At 31.7% G+C, this 22,702-nt stretch overlaps 1 long non-coding RNA gene across 1 annotated transcript; it reads left to right on the top strand.

The window, feature by feature from the left end:
- Positions 1–14,816: 14,816 nt before the first annotated feature.
- On the top strand, positions 14,817–20,584 carry LOC127714573 (uncharacterized). Its single transcript, XR_007987797.1, has 4 exons — positions 14,817–15,100; positions 15,954–16,045; positions 17,231–17,403; positions 20,432–20,584. It is a non-coding gene; the product is annotated as an uncharacterized LOC127714573 (long non-coding RNA).
- The last annotated feature ends 2,118 nt before the right edge of the window (positions 20,585–22,702 follow it).

The raw sequence follows: 22,702 nt of genomic DNA, 5'->3' as shown, positions 1-22,702 counted from the left end.
ACAACTTTATGTGTTAATAAAATGTTTGAGTAGTTAATTATCATTGCAATATAGATATCATATATCTTGTTTATAACACTATACAGAAAAGAAAAAAAATCAACATGTATATTACATAATTATATAAAAAAAACTTGTTTTCCCTGAGTAACATATTACTATTTCAAGATTAAATAGAAAAAAGCACACAACCTTAAAGGGAGACAACCTTATGTTTTAATAAAGGGGTGAGGAATTCATTATCATTGAATTAGTACCCCAAGGGTGACTGGGGAATAGAAGTATGGTCACCATTGGTCTTCCTCCGACCGGCAGTAAAACCCTTGCTAAAGTGGGGCGTCCGTTTGGCTGTGCGGGATGTACAAATTCGCAGCCACGTCCGGTCAGAGTGGGGACGTTAAATCCGATGCCTCGTGTAAAGAGAGTGCCACGCTCTTTGCACGTTAAGAACCCTTGCAACAACTCTTTGAGGGGTCCGTAGGTGACCTGTTGCAAGGCTAAATTTCTGTCCCTATCCAATATACCCTCATTTCCCGTGGCAGTCTAAATTCCTCCGACCTTAATCCCGGACGCCCCTATTACAGAACCTACCTATTGTATTTATTGTTAATTTGTTCTCGTCCTGAATATGCATGAAATATTTGCCACTGGACGTTAAGCAACCAACAATCAATCAATTGAATAAGTGATATCATATATCTTTTTTTTTATAGCACTATACAACAAACTTGTTAATTATATAGATGTATGAAAAACTTTCCAAGTTAATAGTCTTCAGACAATTTAATTCTTAAAAATTAATTGACTAAAAGTGTAAACAAATGAGGGAGGGGGTATTTCTAATCAATCAATCACCTTGCTTTCAAACAATAATTTAATCTTTTATCATAATAAACAATGAGGTGTTTTTTCACAACAGCAAATGAAAGATTGAGTAAATAAAATCAGACCCCACCTACAAATAACAACTTGTATTGTTTCTTTCAAATACAAAGAGATTAGTTAATTGATATATGAAAAAAAAATGAGGATTAAAAAAAAAAACATCTCCATTATTCCACCCTTTGTATAGATAATTCCTTATACCCCTCCCATTCACTTAATCCAGGATGTGAAGTACTAATAAATACACCTTAACACTTGTTTGATAATCATATGTTAATAAGTTGCAAACTGTAAAAGAAAAAAAAAAGAAGAAAAAAATGAATTCAAATAAGAACCTCATCAAAATAGTTATGATTGAGAAATGTCTGTTACAGCTGTCGTCATTGGTTCAAGATATTAAGGTAAGTTTTTTTCACAGTTTATAAAGAATAGATTTTTTTTTTGGTTTAATTCCAATGAATACTTTAATAACTTTTGAAATAGTAGGAAAGTAAATATTTATCCATGAAACTAGAATTGAGTGTGTACACTATAATATTTCAAAACTCAAAACTGATTATACATTAATCTATTTGGAGCAACACGACGTCTGTTGCTCCTACGTAAAGGTTTTCTTTTCTGAATAAAATAATGAAAAATATAATTAAGTAACTGATATAAAAGATTGATAAATGTATTATAGTTCAAATTTCTATTAATAGCCATTGTAAAAATCTTTTGTATAGAATGTATTAGCAAGTCTTTGACACTCTGCCTCATAGGGATAAGTCCTAATATTATTACTGTAAAGGATGACAAAATATCTGAAATAAAAAGAAGTTTAACTGTGAATAAAGCTAACCTAATTAATATAAAAATATCTTACTTACATTTTCGTTCCATTTCACACGAAAACACAATTTCATTATCACTTGTCAATGAAGTAATGCTAGGCATTCTTCTAAGTGAAACTGTGTCTACGTGTGAAGGAAGAATATTATGACTATAACATTTAAAACATATATGTTTCCTATACAATATGATAAAAACAAAAATTATAAATATACAAACAAATGAGAGTACACCTAATAATATAACATAAATTTCATTATCGTTTCCCTCTGTATTTTCCACATCTGAAAAGTAAATTTTTTTGTATGAAAATACATGATTTTCACAAGTAGTTCACTTAAATCTATTTTTCTTCTTTTCTTACACTCAAAGCGATTAACGAAGAGTTTTCTCAATCTCATTACACGATATCACATTTTTTATATTTCAAATAATATAAATACAATTGTTATACATATAATGTGTACACATTACACTTTTTATCAACGTGATTAATAGAAATTTATATTTATAATTTCAAAACTAAAAATACTTACATCCAAGAATTTCTAATGTAGTAATTTCTCCCTCATCTTTACTGTTTGAAAATGTCACTGTAAATAAATACAAAAAAAAATTATAATATCTTTAAAATGATAGGATAGGGTTCTTTGAGATTTCTTATTACATGAAAATAAAAGTATTTTACATTAAGATTACAGTTACAGGAAAAAACAGAAAAGTTTCCTTTATACAAGTTTCTGATTTATTAAAGTATTCATTCTCACTGAGGAGGAAATTAGTTATCATTTCAATAAAAAGACAAAGAAAAGAAAAAAGGAAAATTACCTGTATCTGTTATTAGTTCATCGTCAATACTCCAACTTGACTCAGCGAAAGAATTAGTTGATTCAGTAATCTATTAAAAAAAAGTATATATAAATTCTTTTATTTTACAGATGCAGGAGAGAAGCAACCCCCAAGATATAGTAAGTATGCATATTCATTCATTTTAATGAATGAAAACTATATATAGATAAGCAAATCTGTTCTCAACTCCATATGAATTAATTATAAATTTAGTATTGCTTGTAAATATCAGCTTTCAGAAAATTAATATGTCAATTTAAAGTATATGTGTAAAGTTAATTTTCATCATAAAAGATTGTATATTCTTATTTTAAAGCTATACATGTTTATTTTGTAGATGATAGACTTAACAAAAGATGAAGAAAAAGATCCTTACTGTGTATGATTTAACTCATTATAAGTTGCAAATCGGTTTTAAACTCCATATGTATTATTTATAAATTTAATATTGCTTATTACGTTAATAATATATATATATATGAGCTTTCAGAAAATTAATATGTCAATTTAAAAGTATATGTGTAAAGTTAATTTTCATCATAAAAGATTGTATATTCTTATTTTAAAGCTATACATGTTTATTTTGTAGATAATAGACTTGACAAAAAATGAAGAAAAAGATCCTTACTGTGTATGTATAGATTTAACTCATTATAAGTAATACAATTTATACAATGTTAACAATATAATTAAGAAAGGGTTAAAGTAAAAAAAAAAATAATAAAATATCCATTGCATGCTTTATTGTTTTTTTTTATCATGTGTAAATGTTTAAAAGTTTTTTTTATAAATTTCTATTCAACAGCTTGATTTAACCAACATGAGTCAGCCCAGAGGGGGTCAAAATGTAGACGCCAAACCATCATTAGTAAGTACATCTTGATTTTTGGTAATAAGTAATAAAGAGAAAGGAGAAAAAAACCAGATACATCCAATAAACAAATAATTGTAAAGCAAATAAAAAAACGAGTAAATGAAAACAAAGATGTTTTTAATACCTTACTTCCAAGGTTTATTTTTTTTATATATATAAATGTTTAATACATTATAGCTAATGATGATACTTTTTATTCTACAGAACAAGAAGAGAAAGTTGATAGACATCACTTCCGATGTTGAAAATGATGTAAGTTATGAGTTTAGAAGTAGAATATGCATGTATACTCTTATAAGAGAAAGAGAAATAACTGGGAAGATGAATAGACTTGTTATTAGATGAGGAATAAGGTATATAAACTCCGTTATGAAGACAGTCATCGTTATTAATAACGGTTGAAGTTTAACCATGTTGTAATTTAGATATTTCATTCACTGATCTACTATACTCGACAACCGAGGAGATTCATATTATTTCTAGAAATGTTTACTTATCACGTGACTGAAATATAACTTGAAGTCTTTCATGAATATTCATGTATGCAAATTTTTTTATTGTGTTATATTTTTACTATTCAAATAAAATGAATGTAGACTTACTGTACACGTTTTCCCGTCTACCATCATCAGTTTATGATTAATATCATCACACAAATTCAAAGATTCTTCCAACATTATGATAACATGCTTCGTAAATTTAACATCTTCAATTTGATGTTTGCTCTGTATATGGTTGAAGCGAATGTTTAAAACGTCATCTGCTACCTCTCCCTGAAAGCTCTCTTCTGTTTCCCTCGAACAATCTATAAAATCTTCAACTCTGTAGCAAGATGATATATGTACAGCTCCTACATTTACAACACTTTGAATGCAAAATAACAAACTCAAAAGCAACATGGCGACCATTTTTTTCTTTCTTTTTCCGATTATGTCATGTAAAATGTCACGTGATTTAAATATAATACTATAGTGTTGATTTTTGGTAAAGTGATGATTTTTGACTAATTAATTTTGTTGTGTTTTACAGAATATTGAAATAGACCATTAAGCATTTGAATAAAAGATGGATCGGAATGATTAAAAGATGAAATGGAATGAATAAAAGATGGAATTGAATGACAGACAATATTTAAAGGACATCATCATTATTTTTGTGATAAATTTTATAATAAATTATGTAAACATATTTTTTTTTGTATTTCTTATTTATTGATGTAGTGGTATTGTTTTTAGGTAGAGATTTATATAAGAATCGAATAGAAATGAAAAAGATGCAAATATTTACATTCCTTAATGAAAAGTTGTTTTTTTTTTTTCTTAACTTTTTTTATATCTTAAATCAAAAGACAAACTAATTTCAGTTATTGAAACACTGTTTCCCCCCCCCCCCCCCCCATCTTTTTTACTTCTAATCCGATTCATATGTGAAACTTTACTTAAAATTAATTTGCGAGATATACATTCAGTTCAAATTGAGTTAAGTATGAATGAGGAACTAGATACTCTCCTAAGTAAATACTATTATGATGTTGGTGGACCAGCTTCATATGCTTCTACCGAAAAACTGTATCATATCGTAAATGCAGATGAGAAAAAAGTTGGTAGACATCGAATTAAACGGTGGTTGCATTCACAAGAATTTACAAGATAATTACAGTTTACAAAAAACACCTCGTCGTTAAAAGAATAAGAGTGTATACCACGGGGTTGAATAATTTATGGGACGCCGATTTAATGGATCTTAAACAATTTTCACAAGAAAATGAAAATTACAAATACGTGTTAGTTGTTGTTGACTGTTTCTCACGCTATCTTTGGTTACAACCATTGAAAAATAAAACGGGAGATGAAGTCACCTCTGCATTTAAAAAGATTTTTAGTGAGGTAAAACCGGAAAAAATTCGAACAGATAAGGGACAAGAATTTCTAGCCAAAAAGACACAGTCATTATTTAAAAGGAATGGTGTCCGCCATTTTTCGGCTCAAAATGAACTTCACGCAAATTATGCTGAAAGAGTCTTTCAAACTATAAAGAATAAAATGTTTCGCTTTTTCACAAAGAACAGAACACATAGATATATTAACAACTTGCAAAATTTTGCAAAAAGCTATAATGATACTCCTCATAGAAGTTTACAAAACATTGCACCTAAAGACGTTAATTCAGACAACGAGAGTGATATCTGGGGGAAAATGTATTTAAGTAAAACAGAGAAAAAAATGAAAGAAATAAAAGTACAAACAAACAAAAAGAAAAGGAGAAAAAAACAATACAAATACAAAATCGGTTCTTTAGTTCGACTCTCAAATATTACTCATATTTTTGATCGATCGTATAGTCAAAGATGGACGGAAGAGATATTCAAAGTAGTACAAAGATTCAGACAACAAAATATTGATCTTTACAGGGTTTCAAATATAAATGGAGACGAATTCATAAGGGGAACCTTTTATGATAGTGAACTTCAAAGAGTAGACAAAGACGAAAATAGTCTTTGGATAATTGAAAAAATTTTAAAGAAGAGAAAAAGACGAGGAAAAACTGAATACTTAGTTCGTTTTCAAGGGTGGCCTCCTTCGTATGACGAATACATACCAGAAGAACAGATTCAATCTTTATCATAATGGAACATATAATTTTCATTCGAAGTGATCAATCTGATGCATATTACCCTAATAATTCACCGTTCAAGTTCAAAGTGTGTTTAAATGAAGTTTTACAATTACAAGGTGAATGGAAACTAGGAATATTAGATTTTTACTCTAATCAAAATGTTACAAAAAAGAACAATCATCAATTATACTTGTTTTGTGATGTATGTAGTGGAGTGAATGTTTTTCCCCATATACAATATTCACTTTTACGAAGAATATTTCCCACGGATATGAATACATGGAATTATTTATTTTCGTCTCCAATTTATTTACCGGTAAAGAAAAACGATTGATTGATTGATTGTTGGTTGCTTAACGTCCAGTGGCAAATATTTCATGCATATTCAGGACGAGAACAAATTAACAATAAATACAATAGGTAGGTTCTGTAATAGGGGCGTCCGGGATTAAGGTCGGAGAAATTTAGACTGCCACGGGAAATGAGGATATATTGGATAGGGACAGAAATTTAGCCTTGCAACAGGTCACCTACGGACCCCTCAAAGAGTTGTTGCAAGGGTTCTTAACGTGCAAAGAGCGTGGCACTCTCTTTACACGAGGCATCGGATTTAACGTCCCCATTCTGACCGGACGTGACTGCGAATTTGTACATCCCGCACAGCCAAACGGACGCCCCACTTTAGCAAGGGTTTTACTGCCGGTCGGAGGAAGACCAATGGTGACCATATTTCTATTCCCCAGTCACCCTTGGGGGTAAGAAAAACGAAATTCAAGTCTTAGAATTTCTTATAAAAGATGAACACGGAGAAAACGCTTCATTTTTGAAAAATAATTTGTCTTTTACACTACAATTTATACCAAGCGTATTTTAGCGTAGATATGTCGAACATTGATAAAATGTACATTCCTAATGTTGATCTATGGTCTAGATATTATCAGAATGTAATTTCTGGTCAATCGAACGCTTACGTAGCTCATATGAAAAATGGACATAATAAAGGATCGCAATCGGGATCGTTTATGATTCCAATTTCGAATAAATCTTATCCAATTCGTGTTGAAAAAGAAAAAAACTTTGAGGTACGATTAGTGTCGCCTAGTGAACAAATTGTTAATCAAGCAAAAGAAGAGATAAAAAATGACGGTGAGAGTATAAATAAAAAGAAAAGAAAGCGAAAAAATCATCATTCGCCACAAAGCAGAGGAGGTGAAAAGAAGACGAAAAAATCGAAAAAAGATAAAACTGTTAAAAAATATAAAAGGGATATATTTTCAACATAATGTCTTTGTTAACTAAAGAGAATTTTATTGAAGCACAACCGTCAGAGTTGCAGATTTTTAAGATACCTCCATATCAAGTCGGTGTTGAAAGTATAACATACGAGGAATGCAGACCTGTTAGTCAAATAACAGCTTACAATCCTATAGAATTCGATCTATGTGCAAACAATGGTATGGATTATATAGATCTTAAAAGATCGAAACTATACGTGAAATTAAAAGTGAAAAAAGCAAATGGTGAAGATTTACAAGATGGCGATACGGTAGGACCTGTGAACTTATTTTTACAATCGCTTTGGTCGCAATTGGATGTTTATATACAAGGACAAATGGTAACGTCTAGTAATACGTATTACCCGTATAAATGTATGATGAAAACATTACTGCAGTATGGCCAAGACGCAAAAAGCCCACAATTATCTTCTAGTCTGTACTTAAAAGACAGATATGGTCACATGGATGAAATATCGACTAACACTGGACTGTATGAACGCAGAAAATTTATTTCTAATTCGAAAACATTAGAAATGGAGGGACCAGTTTTTTCTGATATCTTTGAGATGGATAGATACCTGCTAAATATGTTATCCCTTAAACTAAAATTATACCGCAACGATCCAAGTTTTTGTTTGATGTCTGGACAAATTGAAACTAACTATCATATTTCTTTGGAAGATGTCGTGATAAAGCTTTGCAAGATCAGACCTAACCCAGCTATAATTGTCGCTCATTCAGAAGCTTTAAAGACAACAAATGCTAAGTATCCTTTCACAAAAACCATGATGAAAAACTTTACAATAATGCAAGGAAGTACCTCGTTAATCGTAGAAAATGTTTTCCAAGATGTGAGACCGAAAAGTATTGTGCTTGGATTGGTTTCTTCAAATGCTATGTCTGGAGCATATACAAAAAACCCATTTAACTTTAAGAATTATGATTTAAAACAGGTGACTCTGTTTTGTGACGGAATACCAGTTGATGGTATACCACTCAAACTTGATTTCAACGAGAATAGCGGTGCATCGAACGTTTCTCCTTATGTAAAAATGTTTGAAACAGGAGAAAAGTGGATGTTGGATACGGGGAATGAAATAACAAGGGCTGAATTCAACAATGGATATACGCTTCTATGCTTCAACTTAGAACCATTCTTTTCGGATACCAAATATCTTTCACTACTGAAGCAGGGGAAAATACGATTGGAATGTCAGTTCGGTACTCCATTACCAGAAACAGCTGCCTTACTGATTTTAGCTGAAAACTATGGATACTTTGAAATAACCGAGAATCGACAAATAAAGATTGAACACTAACATTTCCATGTAAATTGTAAAATCATGACTATGACTGTTTGTTTATTGTGTACATCTATCTTTTTTTATAATGTGTGTTTTACTACAATATATTCAAATAAACGAAAACAAACAACTGGATTCATTGATATTTTATGTTTTATTTCAATCAGATAGGATGCGAAAAAAAAACAGGAATAAATAAAACATAGATGTAAAAGTAAGTTACAAGAAAAAAGTAACTAAATTACCCACAAACAAATTTTGTCATACACAAAATAATAAACTGAATAAATACTATCGAATACAATATACAATAAATTATAATAAAAATATGATGCATCTACATTCTCCTTCACTATATGTAACAATCGTATTTAAATCACCACAAATTTTTGATATACAAAAAAAATCCCACTTTGCTCTAGTTATTAATACACATTTGACAAAAAGAAAACAAACAAACAAAAAATTAAATACATATACACAATAACCCTCAAATGAACAAATAATAGTTTCCCTCGCTAAATGTTTAATTATTATTTTAATCACCCCAAATTTTGATATAGAAAAAAAAAATGAACAAAATAATAATAAAAATACGAAATAGTTAAAACAAATAGGAAATAACATATAAGACTTGAACGTTTTACATGATAAAAAAAAAATGTCATTTGTTTATATGTTGTCTCTATGTCCAAAGGCTCTCGTTGTCACACCATCATTTAAAATCCATCTTTTATCATCAAAAGGAACTAATGATTTTTTATTAATAGTTTTAGTATATAAAACATGGCTTTCGCTTCTTATTATATTCATTTCAGAACGTGTAACAGTTTTATCGAAAAGGCAATTTTTGTACATTTCATGTTTAAGTTTTCTGGATGCAGTTTTTGTTACTCCTTTTGCAGTATGCTTTTCTCCGCCTTCAAAAGAAAATGAATACATCTTCGATCTCAGTCCAACAAATTCACTTATGGGGATTCCACTTGTTTCATCCTTGAATTTACCTATTACTTTTTTATTTTCGGTGTCATGTAAAAAATGTTCTGGAGGATAATCACTCGTATCGTAAATATCTTGATATTGATGCATATCTTCATACACATCTTCCGTTTCAACGTGATATAAAAAGCTATCAGTATCGGAAAAACACACACGAATTTTATCACCATACAGAGACTTCATATGGTTATAAAATCATACATCAAAAACTTGGATAAGTCTAAAATGCAAAAACCTACGTATATTGGTTGTTTCATTAAAACATTCACACGTTTTTTCTCCACTGCTACCAAATTTTCGTTAAATATTTTGCAAGATGCGTAGGATGGTTTAGCTGTTTCTTTATTAAGTTTCTCTTCCGTGTGACAAAGTTTCACATCTTTATGCTTGCGTTTATTGAGGAGGGTCCGACCAAAAATTGAATTATTCAACAGCTTATATAAACATTTCTCAAATTCATTCTTTGCATTTTTCCTTTTTTTTGTGTTAAATTCTATGTTCTTCTTCAACCAGGGACTTTGTTTAAACTTGAGTACTCTGTGTATCTTTTTGATCTTCATTCCTTTACAAGATCATACGTAGGAGGGTAGGGGGATTAAAAACACTTCCGTTAATTTTCCACCACCGGATTTTAACCAGGATGTTAAGTAGCAGTTAAGAGGATTACAAGATTAATCTACTTCAGTTAAGAGGATTATAACCAGGATGTTAAGTACAAGTTAAGAGGATTACAAGATTAATCTACTTCAGTTAAGAGGATTATAACCAGGATGTTAAGTACAAGTTAAGAAGATTTAGAGATTAATCCACTTCAGTTAAGAGGATTATAACCAGGATGTTAAGTAGCAGATAAGAGGATTAAGAGATTAATCCACTTCAGTTAAGAGGATTATAACCCGGATGTTAAGTAGCAGTTAAGAGGATTAAGAGATTATAGACCGGATACTACGTCATAGTTAAGAGGATAAGCTGTGACGTGGCTTCCTGTGGCGGACTGACCCCATTTCCTACTACTTGAATAGGCCCAATCCAACGGTTGATAGGTTGATACGGAGTTCCAAGTAAATTGATGTGTATCCCGGAATGATGCATTTTATTCACAACGGTATTTGTCGATGGTGCCTACTTTTCAGGTTGGTGTTGCCAATGATGCCAATAGTTCTATATAGATATATATAAACCAAATAATGCAATACCAGAAGTATATTAAAACAAAATTTGAATGCAAGTCATGCTCATCAAGGTCATAATATCTGCCATAAAGGGGGAGTTTGAATAAAGTCATATCTAATAACCAAAAATCAAGGGGTCATATTTACATATATATATATACATTTAGAATAATTGAATTGTGTCAAACAGGGTACAATTATAAACGTGTTTGAAAATTTCTCAAATCATGGTAAAAGACTAGAGTAAAGTGAATCTGAATCAGCTGCTGATGCTTGAACCGTTTGCTTAGAAGCATTTGCTGGCTGACTCAATATAGTAGCGAAACTTTGATGTATCACATAAATATAAGCATTAAAAGGTTGTGCCAAAACTTTCTTAATTCTATAAGATTGGAGAAAACTTAGGGTAAGTGTGGTCGGGATCTTGATAAACTTTTGGGTTAGCTTATTTGTAACTTCAAATAATGACCACACTGCAAACATTTTACATGAGGGTAATAAGGCAACAGTCAAATCTAAGACCGATGGTCTTGAAAATTCGTAGTAAGATGGGCACAAGGATAAATCTAATATTGGGATGACAATAACACCCAAGGGTGACTGGGGAATAGAAGTATGGTCACCATTGGTCTTCCTCCGACCGGCAGTAAAACCCTTGCTACTAGGGCAAAAATGCCACACATGTGTCACGCATGTACCTAAAAACGCATGTGTCACAGGTGTGTCACATGCGTAATACACATGTTTCTGGCCACGCATGTGAATCATGCGTGGTACACATGCGTTCACATGCGTAATACACGCATGTGAATCGCATGTGTCAGAAAAACACCTGTGTCACGCATGTGTTGGAAAACGCATGTGACACATGCGGTATTTGCATGTGTAACACATGTATAGTCAAACGCATGTGTAACGCATGTGTTACACAGGAAAATTTTGTTGATATGAATTCAAGTTAAATTTTTCACGTGAATTTTACGTAAAAATTTTTCATGTGAAATTCACATGAAAAAAAAGTTAATTGTGTCCAAGTTGAAAAAAATTAACATCAAAATTAAAACTTGTTTATTAACATCTAATACCTTGTAATTATATATTCCATTGAAAATCTTATTTTACTTTTAAAAAATTTATTTTCACATGAAACCCCCCTTTTTTTGAATGATCAATGCATTTAAATGGGGAAACATAATTGGAACCCCCCTTTTATCCTGTGTTGGGACCCTCCCCCTTTTAAAAATGGCTGGATCAGCCCCTGATTATCCTTAATTGTCACCATAATAAATGTTATTTTATCCAATCAGCTTAGGAAAATAATCGCAGGAAAAAAAAGGCAAAGTAAATAAAATTGCAATAATTGTCAGATATGGGTCCAGGATCCTGAAAAAAAAAGTGAGACTAGACTTGTAAAAAGTCTCTCTCTATATATAATTCCTAAAGGGAGTAGGCCAGGGGATTCTGTGAATCATCCCCCTTCCCCCATAAAATGTTCTTCTTATTTGAACAATTAAAAGTTTAATCTTTAAGCATTTATTTTAATTAAGATTTTCATTGGTATTTCTTTTAATACATATACACAGGTAAAAGAAGTATGCGTTTATATTGGGAGAATTTGGTGTTAATTGCAGATCTTTTGATCTTCACCACTTTGAAAAAAAATGATTTAGAACTTGGAATATCTAGATGTGTTGTGTTGTGTTTTTGTTATTATTGTTTGAATAACTTTCTCAAAGGTGTGTTACAATAACCTTACATCTCTTTTTATTCCTATATATCTGCCAACTATCTTGGACAAAAGACAGACAGATACACCCAGTAGATATATTTAAGTCTTAGGTGCCTCATACAGTTATGGAACTAAATTATACATTTGCATATTTTATTTAGTATTTTCTTATTTGTAACCCTTGTGTTACAAAAATGACTGATTGTATGTAACATTGACATTGGGTTGTACAAGTGTAAATTTAAAAATTACCTGGTTTGGTAGTTCAAACAAACGTGACCAATTAACATTGTCAATACTTGATTGTTGACCATTCTGATTATCTGTCCAAGTACAAAACTATGCTAACAAGATAATACACATGAGCATATAGAAAGTACTTGAAAAGTTTCAGAGTGTTTGGGGTAGTCTGTCCTGTACGGCTCATAAGATAAAGGGGAAAGCAACACTATTATCGTGTTTAAATCACGACAAACAATAGTCACTACATACTTTCGTCCCTTTAATTTTTAGGCTTATACAATGTACAGAATAATATACCATTATAACTTTATCATACATTTCTTCATCTTTGGTGTGGAATAAAAGCAAAGGATATAATTACCTGTTTATATTTTACTTGTGTTTCAAGCAAGCATTTGGTGGGTTGAGAGGGGTTTACTGTAACGGCGGTTATAAACTTACATAGGCAGATCCAGGGGGGGCCTGGGCCCCCTTTTCGTGGGAAAAATTTGGTTGATTATATAGGGAATCACTGAAGCATGACTGGAGCGGGGTCCCCTTAGGTCAGTCAGCGGGCCCCCCCCTTATGAAAAGTTCTGGATCCGCCACTGACTTACCACCACCCAGTGACGTGCCACCACATCAGTGTTCTGCAGGCACTTGCCCGCAGGTGGTGTCAAAAGTTACATGTGCTTGTGTTTTTTCAAAGTTCATAAAATGTGGAACAAATGTCCTCAATTTCTCTATTCTATTTTTAAGGGGAACATAAATATCAATGATCAGTGTTGGAGCTGGGACTATTGTATAATAGTCTCCATAATAGTCCCAGGTTGGAGGCATTGATGTCATTAATACCATTGTGAGGGTACTACTGGAAAGAAGTTGTTTAAGAATAGATCAACCAAGGATTTGTTTATTGGATCAATGGTGATAACATTTTAAAACTGTGATACCCAAACAACCTTGGTATGAAATACTGGACAGAAATTCCCAGTAACCGTTGGGCTTAACATTACACAAAAACTAAAGATTGTGCCATTGACGGATCCAGAAATTTTCATAAGGGGGCCCACTGACTGCTAAAGAGGGGGCCTCCCTAGTCATGCATCAGTGATTCCCGATATAATAGATCAAATTTTTCCCACAAAAAGGGGAAGGGCAGGGTGCTCTAAATCCGCCTTTATGTGCAACACGAACCTCCAAAATACATGGGTGAACTCTAGTATTGTGAATGATAAAGTTAGGAACTTCTGCTCAACATGTGGCAACCTAGGTTTGAGTATACATGTAATTGCCAAATTAAGTAAGTAAAACTTTGATTTGATTCGCCATATTGGCAAACATGTGAAGATAAGATCTGGTGAGCTTTTCGTCGAATATCATGAGGAGATAGTGTTAAAAATATTTGCATAGTTCATGAGTTGAAAATAAAAAACAAAATATATTGTTTAACCTTGGACAAAAAGATCAAGTCCAAAACTGGCTGTTATTTGTGTAGGCTACCTTAATCTTGAAGAGTATGCAATTTTAAATCAAGGAGGCAGTAGGCAATTTCCTAATAATATTACAAAAGAACTTGTCACAGATTCTTAACTAAACGTCTATCAGATTAGTAAAATTTCTAATTTACTGACATCTGTTGGACATAGATACTCAAATTGCAGAATCTTATTAGTAATAAAAAAAAATCTGTGTTTTCTGTGACATCATTTTGAAAAATATATGTTTATATTATTTTATGTATTACACTCTAACTGTCTAACATTTAATTCTCCTCTGATTAGAGTAATTATCGTTTGTCAATTTTCCAAACTTCCCATGCCCCCCTCAGCAGAGTTATTTAATTCTGAATGGAACAAAATGTGAATGAGTTATAAATAATATATAAATGATTGAATATTCTTTATTTAGTTTTTCTTTATTCTCAATTCTTCCAGAGACATGTATATGCTCTGATAAAAATGTCTTTGCATGATTCTTCATAATTAAGTATACTCCGGCAATTATTCTCTAGGATCCTTTATTCTATATTTTTGCTTTTCAACTATCTGTATATTTTTTTGTGTCCTTATTTAAATCCCCATTCTTGATTCCAGACTAACTCTCATATATATACGTAAATGTACGAAAGCTTGGCACGTCGAACACGGAAACCCGGAAATCTTTTCACCGTTGCCGTTTTTATACTATGACGCAAAATCCATGGACGCTCGTCTGCTGCTGAATTCATGTTTTACTGTTTAAAAAGAATGGACAAAGATAGTCAGATAGTTGATACAAAGACCTTTGATTTTTCAAACTGATGGATCAAAAAGTTATTATAAACAGATATATTGAAATGGGTTAGTAACTTACATTGTCGATTAACTGAATCCGGGGAACGAAGCAATACATTAGAAAGTCAACGCAAAGAAAGTGTTTCGTTTTGATGGATTACGTACCAACTTATTGTACTTGGAAAGCGCAATGAAATATAAATATAATCATGCGCATTTTTAGGAAGATGCTAGTGCTATACTTTTCACGAAAAACCATTTGACTTTATCCATGTCATGCATGTAAACCCGAAAATCAGTCAAAGATTGGCAAAAACGGAAGCAAGTCAACTCGCCCCATTGCAATTGGCAAAAACGGAAGCAAGTCAACTCGCCCCATTGCAATTGGCAAAACGCCCCATTATTTTAAAATCGCTCCACTCTTGTTTAGGGAGCTACCATTTGATTTTTATGGGAGAGGGGGCTTTGACGGAATTTGAAAAAATGCTGGACAGGAGTTTTGAGTAAAAAAATAAAAGCCAGGACCGAAAAGAGTGAATAATAAACTGTCAGGACAGATATTACAACTAAAAAAAATTTGCCTAACTTGGGTAAAATCCAAATGAATATAATCATGATAATATATAATAAATATATTATAAACAGATAAAGGTCTACCAACTCGCCCTACATGTACTTTAAAAAAATGAAAACTTATCTACCCAGAATTAGAAAAAAAAATTGAAATTTAATATATGATATTTATTGAATTTAAATGATGTTTCACTTCTTAAAATATAATTGTAGATTCATTATTTACTATTATTTAATTTATGTATTTATTGGAAAATAACTTTATTCTTGCATTAGCTTAGTTATTTGCAAAATAATTGCAAAGAAACCCGTTAATTGTATCATAATCTATCTGATTGTTTTTTAGCCGACTCAAAATCATGCTGTTAATTAGGGCCCCCTGTTGTACATGTACTTAGGAATCGGACACCTCCAGAAGATGAAAGATCTACTTTACATGTACGTAATGTAAATGTAAAAATAAGAAAATGTGGTATGATTGCCAATGAGAAAAGAGAGGAATTGGTAAAAGTCAGTGAAAATTCACTTGTTTTCCAATCCTAATAAAACTGTCATATTGTAATGTTTAAATAACCTAATTATTTTCAAAATAAAATCTTGTTTACACTAATGAGAAAAGACAACTCTCCATCATATTAATGACATCAAAGTTAACAACTATAGGTCACTGTACATCCTTCAACAATAAGCAATCCCCATACCATATAGTCAGCTATAAAAGACCCCAAATGAAAATGACAAATTTGTAAAATAATTCAAACAAGAAAACTAACATGAAAATGACAAATTTGTAAAATAATTCAAACAAGAAAACTAACAGACTAATTTATATACAAAACAAAGAACAAAAAACAAAATATGATACACAGCAACAAACGACAAACTGAACCACTGAATTACAGGCTCCTGACATGGGACAGGCACATACATACAAATATGTACAGGATGGGGTGGGGCTAGACTAGTAGTTTGTGGTGCCGAACCCACTTCCTAACCTGGTATATTGATGTGAAAAGGGCTTAACTCGTCAGATCTATACAAAGTAGAAAGACATCTAACAAAACCACACACAAGACGTGGTGGGTACTTATACATCCCCACAACAAAAAAGACCAAGTTCAGATCTGAGAGTACTCCCAGTTACTAACACCTAGTTCAAAGCCAAAAACAAAGTACATTGTACATGTACAATGTATTTACCACCAAACCTTGCCTGGTTTAGTCCATTTCTCAGATACTACCTTATATAAAATAGTCCAACTTTTGGTGTAATTTAAACAACTTTGAAGGACTTAAAATTTCAAAGTATCATGATTATTAATAACTTAATCCCCAAAGATTGGCATTATAAATCATGACAGATTCAGAGATCCTGTAATAAATACATGTAATCACTTTTGTTCATCCCTTCATTCAAGGGTCATATGGAATTTATATGATGGATTAGAACATTAATAAAATGATTAAATACTTTTTTGTAGTCATTTTTTTTTTCAGGGAAAGTTTGTTGGTCTAGTTTTAAAAGATCAAAGCAAGCCAATCTTGCCAGATCAAAATATTAAAGGCAATTTTGGCAGATACATTGTATTATAACTTCATTTTATTAAACATTATTTATTTTAGCTTTTTCAACGAAAGTACAATTACTTTGAGAAGTAGGAGAAGCTAAGCAACAGGACAGAATTCATTTGAGGCATTGCTTTCTAGATTATAAAGTGGAGTCATAGATTGTCCTATTGATAATGATTTATGTGCATATGAGGAGCAGTAGTCAATGAATAATTTTGTGATGAGAGGTATGTAATGAAAATGATAACTATGTTTGAATAATTTTTTCTTGTCAGACTCTGTACATGCAGTTTCGAAGATTTTTTTAAAAGTTTGAGGTCAAAGAGTTTAAAGTTTAATTCTTGTAATGTTGTGGGCAAGTTCGAAAATTATCCTTGTTAGAAGTGACAAATTTATTTTTTTTACAGGTCAATTTTATAGAAAATTGCATTCAAAGCTCTCTTGATCGCTTGTTCTTTTTTGTCTAGCCATAACAGTTATGAAGCTGTGACTTAGGCAGGCTGTTTTCAATAGAGGCATAGTCGTAAAAAAATTGTTGATATTCATGATGAGGTCAGTTTAAGGAAACCAAGAAATAAAACCTTTGCACCTTTTGTTGGCGGTATACCATCTTTTCCACAAGTTCATTGTTTTCTGTTTAGTATTAAATTTATAATTAAGATTTATTATTACATCGGTGATCCGTTTATTTGGCAATTTATACAGGAATAATGTCACTTTGAAATGTACGAGTTAGAAAGTAAGTGCTATTAAAATTTAGGTTTACAGAAGTTATTCCTTGGAAATATACATTGTTTAATGTAATGAAAATTGCATTGCAAGCAATCCCAAACAGGTCTACATTTCTGTTAGATTATTTATGAAAATGTTTAAAAGAACAACCATATTGTATACTACAGCAAAAAAGTTTTGAGGTCGTATATTGCTATCAACTCGTTAGAAGACATTTGGTTTCAGGACAATAACTTCAGTTTAAGTGTATGAATGTCTATGAAATTAGATTTAAAGGTTCAATACCACAAAAGGAAGGTTGGGATTATTTTTTTGGTGTCATGGTTCAACCAGTGTAGGAATTAGGGGCCAAAAAAGGCCCAAATCAAGCATTTTTCTAAATTCAGGACAATAACTTGTTTATAAGTATTTTGATTGCTATGAAATTGTACCACAAGTACAAAATGTAGAAGGTTAAGTTTCATTTTGGGGGTATTTGCCCAAACCATTCAGGAATTAGAGACCAAAAAGGGTCTAAAACAAGCATTGTCAGACTGGCCTATATTATGAATTGATCATGATAAGTTGTTCTCGTTTAGAATACATAAAGTATTTGCCTCTGGACATTAAAATAAGAAAAAAAGTCAATCAATTTATGTTTTTGCATTATCAGAATGAATTTGCAAATATATAACAATTAAATTATGTTGTATCCTTGGAGCTTTTTCAATGACCTAGCATATAAATATAAAAAGATGAGGTATGATCCTCAGTGTGACAACTATCAATTAATAGACCAAAGGACAAAGATGTAAACATTTACTGGTCAATGTACAGCCTTAAACAATGAACAAAATCAATACCATAAAGTAACCTACAAGGATGAAAAATATAAACTACATACAGTAATGGCAACATAAGAACCAACTTTCAAAATTAGCCAAAAAGGACTGGATTCATCAATAGGTCTTATAATAAAAAAGGTGCAAAAAACATGTTTTCCCAAACTAAAATATCTATCAGTTTACATTCAACAGATTTAGTGTAACAATGTTTCACAGTTTGTCATTTCATGCAGTCTTAAGAAGAGTATGACTGTGTAATGTCAAAATATTCAATATATCAAAAGGGTATAAAACCTATTTCGCAATGCAAGTATGCAAGGATGTACAGACAGACAAGTGTAAAACTTAATGCCCCCTCCGTTACGACAAGGGCATAAAAAAGAGATGCACAATGGGACTATGTCGGAAGTTTTAATAAATTATGAATTACATGTTTATGCAGAAAAAACACATACAAATGTGTGTTCTTGTGTGCAGATATAACTAATTCCATGTCAAAATTCCATGTATGTTTGACAAAGTTGTTGATATCCAAAAAACATTAAAAAACTTTAAAGGGGGATTTTCCAGTTTTGGGACAATAACTCAAAATGTGTTCACCAAATGGCAAGAAACTTTTGTGACTTGTTTGTATCTGTTGACATGAGCTCCCTTTCGATTTTTATAAATTTAAGATTTTATGTTTCCAAGTTGTGGGGTTATATTCATTTAAAAAAGGGAGATTTTCCAGTTTTCAGACAATAACTCAAAAATGCTTACAGCAGTTTTCATAAAACTTTGGTGAATTGTTTATATTTATTGTCGTAAGCTCCCTTTTGGTTTTTATTAATTTTAGATTTTATGTTTCAGACTTATGTGATTTTATTCATAAAAAAGGGGGATTTTCATATTTCAGACAATGCTTTGAGCAGTTATCATGAAACTTTGGTGACTGGTTTATATCTATTAAGATAACCTCCCTTTAGTTTTTCATGAATGTCTGATTATGACATTGAAAAGTTATTGAACTTTATTCTTTGAATAAGCGATTGGTGTATCATGTGCTCATGGTGCAGCTGTCTATTTATTTTGGGCCAGGTTTTCAAATTGGTCTACATGCAGGGGTTAAAATTTGCATTAAAAAATGAAAGGTCCTGGACTATTTGAAATTTTCAGTCCAGTGAAAGGTCCTCCATTCTTTTTGTCAACATTGAAACCATTCTGAAGCGTACGAAAGGTATAAATAAAATGTACTTCTAGAATTTTATGTTTGACATCATGAGTACGCATATGACGTCACATTGTTTAGTTGCTAAAGACAATGCAACAGTTTCACAGACTTTTTCATTTATTTCATTTTACGCCAAAATATTTGTTAAATGGAATTTATTTTAATATGCTGCATTAGAAAGTAGATAACTGTATTGTATTTTAAGCTTGGCCTTCGTTAAACTTGATTTTACCATAGGCGGATCCAGGGGGGCGGGCCCCCCTTTTGTGGTAAAAATTTGGTTGATTATATAGGGAATCACTGAAGCATGACTGGAGTGGGCCCCCCCTTAGTTATTAAAAGTTCTGGATCCGCCACTGTTTACTGTCACATCACTAGGTAAATACAGAATTCTAAATGTGTAAGCTAATTGTTTGCAAAACTCTTTGAATACTTATTATAGTCTTGCATCCACATGCTATTAATAAAGTACTGTTTTCTCCCTTTCAGCTGTACATTGTATTACAACAAATGGACAGAGGAGTTGACTATTGATAGTGACTGATAATGGACTGGAGTAACCTAGGGTCCAATGACTCCATGCCTGACAGTCCATGTGTACATGTATGTCAACAGCCAATTCCAAGTAACCTTAAACATATATATACAAAAGACCTAAAATAATAGTATGTGCATTTATTTATAACTTATATATATAGGACAATGGTGTTGATTAAAAATTACACCATTCCAGGCCCATTTGTTTTCCACATAATTATTACTACAGATAATTAACAAGTTCTGGGTCGAAGGGTTCAAAAAGAAAGATTTTGAAAGCAGAGAAAACTGTGCACCTAATGACCAGCATAACATTATTAGATGACAAAACGAAAAATCTTAAAATCCAGGCTAAAAATAAGGCTAAGGTACTTTGCTTCAGTCACGACACCATGATGTCCCGGGAGTATTCTAGTATATATTATATATACAGGTAATGTGTAGTACACATGCATGAATAGAGTTAGTTTTCATTATTACGGTAATTTATGTTGATAAAAATGATAATATGTAGTATTATTGCCAATGAGACAACTATCCACCAGAGTCCAAATGACTGAATGTTAGCAACTATAGATCACTGTATGAACAGCTTTCAACAATGAGCAAAACTGATACTGCATCTAGCAAGCTATAAAAGGTCCTGAAATGACAGATGTAATACAATTCCAATTTACGAAAAAGACATTAAACGAAAAATAAATATGATAAACAACAACTATTATATTCCACTCCAGTTGTTCACACGATATATATATATATATATATGTAAGTTTGGTAAATCATTGGAGATTAAATTGATGTTATCATTTTTTGCCTGATTGGTAAGCAAATATTTGATGAATTTTTATACAAAAAATATATGCTGTTTTTGTCTCGCTTGACGGAGTCAAAAAGCGAGGCATAGGTATGCTGTTTCTGGCATTGGTGACGACAGCGGCGTCAACAATGTATTAGTTTGTGATTAGGTCTAGTTTATAGAGAACCACAAGTAGTAAGTCGAAGATATTTGGTATGCAGTTGTATTAGTATTGGCACATCTCATTACCATGGAGATTATTTGGCCCCTCCCCTCAGTTATGGTTTATTGACTTAATTTGAAATTCTTGCTTAGTCTTCATGTATTAGTTTGTGATTAGGTCAGTTTATGGAGAACCACTAGTGGTAAGTTAATTATGAATGGTATGCAGTTGTATAAGCATTGGCATATCTCATTTCCATGGAGATTAATTATTTGGCCCCACCCTCTCAGTCATGGTCTATTGACTTTTAAATTTTTGCTTAGTTTCATGTATTAGTTTGTGACTAGGTCAGTTTATGGGGAACCACTAGTGGTAAGTTCATGATAATTGGTATGCAGTTGAATACGCATTGGCATATCTCATTTCCATGAAGATTATTTGGCCCTGCCCCCTCAGTCATGGTCTATTGACTTTGAAACTTTTGCTTAGTTTTCATGTATTAATTTGTGATTAGGTCGGCTTATGGGAAACCACTAGTGGTAAGTCAATGATATTTGGTATGCAGTTGTATTAGCATTGGCACATCTAATTTCCATGGAGATTGTTTAGCCATGTACCTTTAGTCATGGTTCATTGACTTTGAATATTTGCAAATCTTACATGTTAAAGTGTTGCTATTTTAATTTCAACATTTGCATTATCGAAATTACTAAAAAGCGAGACATATCTCTGTGATTACAGTTTATTTTTTTTATTACAGCAACTGTATTCCAAGAGTCTGATGGCTGATAATGTATTACAGGATTTTACCATTCAAGCAACATCTTAGAAGGATAAGTGCAAATGTATGAAGGAAGCCTTGGGTACAAATAGCAATTACAGCAATTACATGCAGGAGAGAACTCTTAAACATTACTAACAGACATGTAGTCATTATATGGGAGTGGTGTATTTAAGAAATCTAAAACACCTGAAAATAAATATTGTGTATATTATTTCAACCACAAGTACTCTCAGAATATAATACAATTCAAATTCAAGTTATTGTGTCAACATGACAATTATAGTCTAAAAATGGAAAATGCATGTTTATACTGAATTTTATATAAATATTTGAAATAACAAGAATTTTTAGTCTATTGTGCAGCCAAACTTTGAGATCTTCTAATGGTATATGCCTGTTGTTTGTCAACATTTGTTTTCTTTTTGCCTTAACCTTATTAAGATTGGTGTTGAAATGAAAAAAACTGAAATACATATA

Source organism: Mytilus californianus, unplaced genomic scaffold (genome assembly GCF_021869535.1).
Source record: "Mytilus californianus isolate M0D057914Y unplaced genomic scaffold, xbMytCali1.0.p SCAF_9, whole genome shotgun sequence".
In the NCBI taxonomy this organism is placed as follows: Eukaryota; Metazoa; Mollusca; class Bivalvia; order Mytilida; family Mytilidae; genus Mytilus; species Mytilus californianus.
This window is presented reverse-complemented; position numbering and strand designations above follow the sequence as displayed.